This window comes from Mustela erminea, chromosome 1 (genome assembly GCF_009829155.1).
Source record: "Mustela erminea isolate mMusErm1 chromosome 1, mMusErm1.Pri, whole genome shotgun sequence".
NCBI lineage: Eukaryota > Metazoa > Chordata > Mammalia > Carnivora > Mustelidae > Mustela > Mustela erminea.
Genome location: NC_045614.1, coordinates 102,780,960 through 102,789,311, shown reverse-complemented (window position 1 = coordinate 102,789,311; position 8,352 = coordinate 102,780,960).

Genomic DNA, 8,352 nt, shown 5'->3' with positions numbered 1-8,352 from the left:
GAGGGAGGACTTTATAGCTCTGAGGGAGTACTGCGGCCCCACCCAGAGTCCCTAGGTGGCTATCTTCCGGGCAGTGTCACCCACGATTAGTCAAGGGCAATGATGGCCTGACTCAAAGCCAGTCCATCCCAAGCTAAGGTATGGCCAGAGAAGATGAGCTGGACCAGCCAATCAGATTCTTCTCTTGCTAATTTTGGACAGCTTGCTGTCAAACACTGAATTTTAGGCCCAAGAGGAATGAATCATTCTTTGTTTCATTTTTTGGCTTAATTATTCTCACCAAATTATATGATTGCCTGATAGGATGCCTGTCACTTCAATTTTGGCTCTCTCAGTGTAAGGACCATTTTTGAAAAATCCAAATATAAAAATACCTATAAGTTTCATCAGTTTTCCTCAGGGATCCTCAATCATTTGATATTTAAAGGCCATTCTATCTTTTTTTAAAAAAATGCCTCATTGAGATAAAATTCACATAACATAAAACTCACTTTTTTAGTCATTGTAAAGTATATAATTCGGTGATTTTAGTGTATTCATAATGTTGTGTAACTATCACCATTTATCTAATTGCAGAATATTTCCATTAGTCCAGAAAGAAACCTCCTGCTTCCCAATTCTTCCTTCTTCCCATTCTTCGCAACCACTAATCTACTTCCTCTCTCTATTGATTTGGTCCAATTCCGAACATGTACCTGAACAGACACTTGTCATTACAGTACGTGGTGTTTCATGCCTGACTTTTTTTTTTTTTAAAGATGTATTTATTTGACAGAGAGAGAGCACAAGTAGGCAGAGAGGCAGACAGAGGGAGAAGGGGAATCAGGCTCCCCGCTGAGCAGAGAGCCCAATGAGGGACTTGATCCCAGTACCCTGAGATCATGACCTGAGCCGAAGGCAGAGGCTTAACCCACTGAGCCATCCAGGTGCCCCTGACTTTTTTTATTCAGCATGTTTTCAAGGTTTGTTTGCAGTGTATACTGGTCTCTGACTCCTTCTTACAGCTGAATAATATTCCATTGTGTGGATATGCCGTATTTTGTTTAGCCATTCATCAGCTGTGGGCACTCGGGTTGTTTCCATTTTCTGGCTGTTAGAATAATTCTGCTACTTTCCTGAACTCATTGACTAGCTCTGATTGTGTGTGTGTGTGTGTGTGTGTATACTGTTAACTATATACAAAATTGTACCACCTGCAAATGGAGATTTGCAGTGTGGGTGCTTTTTTTAAAAAATAATTTTATTTATTTTTATTTTATTTTGTGTGAGAGAGAGACCTGGGATCATGACCTGAGCTGAAGGCGGGCACGCTTAACCAAATGAGCCACACAAGTGCCCGCAGCGTGGATGCTTTTATTACTTTTTTTTTTTAACCTAATTGCTCATGGCTAGAACTTCAGTATAATGTTAAATAAAAGTGACAAAAGCAAACATACTTGTCTTGTTCCTGATCTTACAAGGAAAGCTTTCAGTCTTTCACCATTAAGTATGACGTTAACTATGTGTTTTTCATAAATGCCCTTTATTTGAGAAAGGTCCCTTCTATTCCTAGTATGGGAGTGTTTTAATCATGGAGTAGTATTAGATTTTGCCAAATGCCTTTTTTGCATTAAGACAGCCGAGTATGTTTTTCTTTCTCTCAATTACATGGGGGAGTACATTGGCCGATTTGTATACATTCAACAGCTCTCAGGTTCCTGGGATAAATCCCAGTTGCTAGGGGCACCTGGGTGACTCACTGGGTTAAAGCCTCTGCCTTTGGCTTGGGTCATGATCTCAGGGTCCTGGGATGGAGCCCGCATCGGGCTCTCTGCTCAGCAGGGAGCCTGCTTCCCCCTCTCTCTGCCTGTCTCTCTGCCTACGTGTGATCTCTCTCTCTGTCTGTTAAATAAATAAACAAATAAATAAAATCTTTTTTAAAAAGTAAAAAATAAAAAGTGGTTAAAATGGTAAAATTTATGTTATCACGCTAGAAAAAAGAGAAAAATACCCAGTACTTCCACATTGAGATGTGAGTGAACCAAAATGTAAAAGGGCAATTCACAAAACACCTACAAGAAAATGACCTCCAGGTGTATAAGAATACTTAATTTTTTAAAAAATTAATTATTTTTTTATTTAAATTCACTTAATTAACATATAGTGTATTATTAGTTTCAGAGATAGAGGTCAGAGATTCATCAGTCTTATGTAACATCACGTGCCCTCCTTGATGTCCATCACACAATCACCCCAACGCCCTCCTTATGGTTTGTCTCCCTCTCTGATTTTATCTTCCTTTATTTTTCCCTACCTTTCCCTATGGTCCTCTGCTTTATTTCTTAAATTCCACATATCAGTGAGATCATATGATAATTGTCTTTCTCTAATTGACTTATTTTGCTTAGCATAATACCCTCTAGTTCCATCCATGTCATTGCAAATGGCAAGATTTCTTTTTTTTTTTTTGGTGGCTAAGTAATATTCCATTGTATATATACACTGCATCTTCTTTATCCATTCATTAGTCAATGGACATTTGGGCTCTTTCCATAGTTTGGCTCTTGTGGACATTGCTGCAATAAACAGCGGGGTCCAGGAGCCACTTCAAATTACGACATTTTATCTTTGTTGTAAATACCCAGTAGTGCAGTTCCTGGATTGTAGGGTAGCTCTATTTTCAACTTTTTGAGGAACCTCCATACTGTTTTCCAGAGTGGCTGCACCAGCTTGCATTCCCACCAACAGTGTAGGAGGGCTCCTCTTTCCCCACATCCTTGCCAACATCTGTCGTTTCCTGACTTTTTAATTTTAGCCATTCTGACTGGTGTGAGGTGGTATCTCATTGTGGTTTTGATTTGTATTACCCTGATGCCGAGTGATGTTGAGCATTTTTTCATGGGTCTTTTGGCCATTTGGACATCTTCTTTGGAGAAATGTCTGTTCATGTCTTCTGCCCATTTCTTGATTGGATTATTCATTTTTTGGGTGTTGAGTTTTAAAAGTTCTTTATAGATTTTGGATACTAGTCTTTTAACTGATAAGACATTTGCAAATATCTTCTCCCATTCTGTCAGTTGTCTTTTGGTTTTGTCAACTGTTTCCTTTGCTGTGCAAAAGCTTTTGATCTTGGTGAAGTTCCAATAGTTCATTTTGCTTCCCTTACCTTTGGAGACGTGTCTAGCAAGAAATTGCTGTGGCCGAGGTCAGAGATGTTGCTGCCTGGAGTTCTCCTTTTTGATGGATTCATGTTTCACATTTAAGTCTTTCATCAATTTTTAGTCTATTTTTGTGTGTGGTGTAAGGAATCAGTCCAGTTTCATTCTTCTGCATGTGCTGTCCAATTTTCCCAACACCATTTGTTGAAGAGACTGTCTTTTTTTCATTGGACATTCTTTCCTGCTTCATTGAAGATTAGTTGACCATAGAGTTGAGGGTCCATTTCTGAGTTCTCTATTCTGTTCCATTGATCTATGGGTCTGTTTTTGTGCCAGGACCACACTGTCTTGATAATTATAACATTTTAATAGAGCTTGAAGTCCGGAATTATGATGTCACCAACTTTGGTTTTCTTTTTTAACATTCCTTTGGCTGTTTGGTGCTTTTCTGTTTCCACACAAATTTTAGGATTATTTGTTCTAGCTCTGTGAAAAGAGTTGGTGATTTTTTTAAAAGATTATATTTATTTATTTGAGAGAGAGCATACAAGCAGGGGGAGCTGCAGAGGGAGAGAGAGAAGCAGACTCCCCAATGAGCTGGGAGCCCAATGCAGGGCTCAATCCCAGGACCCTGGGATCACGACCTGAGCTGAAGGCAGACACTTAACTGACCGAGACACCCAGGTGTTGCAAAAATTGATGGTATTTTGATAGGGATTGCATTGAATGTACAGATTGCTCTGGGTAGCATGGACATTTTAACAGTATTTGTTTTTCCAATCCATGAGCATGGAACATTTTTCCATTTCTTTGTGTCTTCCTCAATTTCTTTCATAAGCGCTCTATAGTGTTCTGCCTACAGGCCCTTTGCCTGTTTGGTTAGGTTTATTCCTAAGTATCTTATGGTTTTGGGTGCAATTGTAAATGGGACTGACTCCTTAATTTCTCTTTCTTCTATCTCTTTGTTGGTGTATAGAAATGCAATTGATTTTCGTGCAGTGATTTTATATCCTGCCACTTTGCTAAATTTCTGTATGAGTTCTAGCAGTTTTGGAGTGGAGTCTTTTGGGTTTTCCACATAGAGTATCATGTCATCTGCAAAGAGTGAGAGTTTGTCTTCTTCTTTACTGATTCGGATGCCTTTAATTTCTTTTTGTTGTCTGATCACCAAGTCTAGGACTTCTAGTACTATGTTGAACAATAGTGGTGTTGGTAGACATCCCTGTTGTGTTCCTGACCTTAGGGGAAAAGCTCTCAGTTTTTCCCCATTGAGAATGGGTTGTGGGCTTTTTGTATATAGTTTCTATGATATTAAGGTATGTTCCCTCTATCCCTACACTGTAGAGAATTTTAATCAAGAAGGATGCTGACTTGGGACGCCTGGGTGGCTCAGTTGGTTAAGCGGCTGCCTTCGGCTCAGGTCATGATCCCAGCGTCCTGGGATCGAGTCCCACATCGGGCTCCTTGCTCGGCAGGGAGCCTGCTTCTCCCTCTGCCTCTGCCTGCCATTCTGTCTGCCTGTGCTCGCTCTCTCCCCCTCTCTCTCTCTGATAAATAAATAAAATCTTTAAAAAAAAAAAAAAAAGAAGGATGCTGACTTTGTCAAATACTTTTTCAGCTTCTATTGAGAGTATCATATGGTTCTTGTTCTTTCATTAATGTAGTGCATCACATTGATTGATTTGCGGGTGTTGCAACAACCTTGCAGCCCAGGAATAAATCCCACTCTGTCATGGTGAATAATCCTTTTAATGTACTGTTGGATCCTATTGGATAGTATCTTGTGAGATTTTCGCATCGGTGTTCATCAAGGATACTGGTCTGTAATTCTCCTTTTTGGTGGGGTCTTTGTCTGGCTTTGGGATCAAGATAAAGCTGGCCTCATAGAAGGGGTTGGAAGTCTTCCTTCTATTTCTATTTTTTGAAACAGTTTCAAGAGAGAAGGTATTAATTCTTTTTTAAATGTTTGGTAGAATTCCCCTGGGAAGCTGTCTGGCCCTGGGCTCTAGTTTGTTGGGAGTTTTGTGGGTTTTTTTAAAAGATTTTATTTATTTATTTGACACACAGAGATCACAAGTAGGCAGAGAGGCAGGCAGAGAGAGAGGAGGAAGCAGGCTCCCTGCTGAGCAGAAAGCTTGATGCAGGGCTCAATCCCAGGATCCTGAGATCATGACCTGAGCTGAAGGCAGAGACTTTAACCCACTGAGCCACCCAGGAGCCCCTGTTGGGAAGTTTTTGATGACTGCTTCAATTTCTGCTGGTTATAGGTCTGTTCAGGTTTTCTGTCTTCCTATTTCAGTTTTGGTAGCTTTTACATTCCTAGGAATGCAGCCATTTCTTCCAGATTGCCTAATTTGTTGGCATATAGTTGCTCGTAATATGTTCTTATAACTGTATTTTGTTGGTGTTGGTTGTGATCTCTCCTGTATCATTCATGATTTTACTTATTTGGGTCCTTTTTCTTCTCTTTTTGATAAGTCTGGCCAGGGGGTTTTCAATCTTATTAATTGTGCTGCCTCTTCTTCTCTTTTTTGGGGTGAGTTTTTCCATCCTGTCATTCTCCTACCTTGCAGAAAGTGGTCACTTTTCTATTTGTACAAATATAGCATTTTTTTCTTAGAACTCCGGTTGAGTTCACAGGTGTTCAGAATGATTTGATAGCTATCTCTGAACTCCTGGGACAAAAGTAAGGTCTCCTACTCCTCTGACATCTTGGAAAATCTTCCTTTCTTAATGTCATAAGTGATTTAAGGAGATATAAATGAAAAGATCAAGGTGTCATTTGTCATTTGTAAAATTTGAGAAATTACTTTATGTTAATATTTAATTATAGTGTTTGTATTATAATATGGTTATGCTCATAACAGCAGTGTAAACATTTATAAACCTTCTGGAAAGAATCTTGTAAATTATGCAAGTTTTAAGTATTCACATTTATCGATCTGGAATCCACCCATGAGGTGTGTATTCTGAGGAAACCAGGGGAGATGCAGGCATCTGGAGGACACAGAAGCACCACGTGAACAAAGGACTCTGCGAGCTGAGGAAGCAAACTCAGCGAGTATATTTAGCAGAAAATTCCAGGGAAACAGGAGAGCAATTCGAGGGACCCAGGACTGGCGTGTGCCAGATGTGTTTGGGGAAGAACACAGAGGCCAGTGTGCCTGAGCAAGGGACTGAGTGTTAGGAAATGAGATCAGAAAGTTAGAGGAGCTGGGTCAGGGAGGGCCTTGAAGGCCACAGTAAGGACTTTGGACTTTGAGTAAGGAAAGCAGGAGCTGGGGGGTCCTGACCAGAGGCCGTGATGTAGGTTCTAAAAGGATCAGGGGCTACTCTTTGGAACACAGTCTATGAAAGGTCAAGGACAGAAGAGGCCCGGGTCATTTAGGATGATTCCGCAATATCCAGCCAAGACAGCGGGGTGGCTTGGACTTGTGAGATTCTCTTTTGATGGCAGAGCTGGTGGATGGGATGTGGGATAAGAGGTAAAGACAGGAGTCAGGAGACTCCATGGGTTTGAGCTGAACAATAGGGTGAATGAAATCCTAATTACTGGATGGAACAGCACTGGGGGAGGAGTCGGTTTTCGGAAGAAGGAATCCAGTGATTGACTCTGACAAAGAGCTGTCCACGCTGGGGGTCGCCTGAGCTTATTGTAAGACAGTCTGTAGTCATGTGGCTATTCCCTGCGGCCCTTTCTCTCCTCCTCTGACATTTCTTCCAGAAGACAAAATCTCTGGTCTGCAGCTTCCAGCAGGGACTTCCAGACAAATAGGAAAGGAGCAGAGAAACTGTATGTTGATAACAAGGCACTTTAACTTGTTTACAGCAGCGAACGTTATCAGAATGGAGGAGAGTGGCATCTCTGTTGGGGTGAGGTACATAAGTGATGGGTCCCCATAATTATTCTGTGAAGACTCACTGGTAATTAACCTGAGGCAACAAAAGGAATTAGTGAAAAGTGAAAACACTGACCAATCTGTTACATAAAGTGTGTGCCAAATTAGCTGCCAGTTGACATACGTGTGACACAGGTGACCGAGGAACAAGGGCACCTGGGTGGCTCCGTCAGTTAAACGTCTGCCTTCAGCTCAGGTCATGGTTCCAGAGTTGGGCTTCCTGTTCCTCCCTCTCCCCGATTTGTGCTCTCTCTCTTTCAAATAAATAAGTAAAATCTTTAAAAAATTAATATAAAATAAAAATAAAACCAAGGAGTAAAATGTTCTCAGAAGCCAATTTGTTGACAGTCTGGGCTGGCTTTGCACTGGAATTTGAATGTACTTTTACCCACTCTGCAAGAGTATCCAAATTATTGGGCGCCTGGGTGGCTCAGTGAGTTAAGCCACTGCCTCCGGCTCAGGTCATGATCTCAGGGTCCTGAGATCGAGTCCCGCATCAGGCTCTCTGCTCAGCAGGGAGCCTGCTTCCCCCTCTCTCTCTCTGCCTGCCTCTCTGCCTACTTGTGATCTCTCTCTGTCAAATAAATAAATAAAATCTTTAAAAAAAAAAAAGAGTATCCAAATTACTGAGAAACATATTCATATTGGTAAACTTTTACCCAAATAAACAAGAGATTAAATCTTTTTTTAAACTTATGTGTTTACCCCACAACGTGGGCCCTCTATATAGGGCAGCTCTCACCATACTGTTGAGCACAGAAGAAAATTTGGAACACGTTTATCGTATTTCTATGTTAACAGCCTTCCAGGCTTGACTGTGCCATGTCACAGGTCACGAGGGGGCAGAGGAAGCCTTTGGTGTCACCTTGCGGTCAAAAAGACACAAGGTCAAATTTATTTTTCTGAAGTTGGGCCCCAGCATCAGAGAATAGCAACATCAAGGAGAATTGTTGCTATGTGAGAGTACAGGTGTCCTATTATTTTTTTTTTTAAGATTTTATTTGTTTATTTGACAGACAGAGATCACAAGTAGGCAGAGAGGCAGGCGGGGGGTGGGGGGGAACAGGCTCCCTGCTGAGCAGAGAGCCGGATGTGGAGCTTGATCCCAGGACCCTGGGATCATGACCTGAGCCAAGGCAGAGGCTTTAACCCACTGAGCCACCCAGGGGCCCCTGTCTGTTGTATTATTAATCAGACTAACAGTCTTTTACATGACAGAGCAGAAGGTAACGTAACTAATGCTCAGCATTTTCAGGTTTTTAAAATGATTTTTTAAAAAGATTTTATTTATTTATTTGACAGAGAGAGAGAGAGAG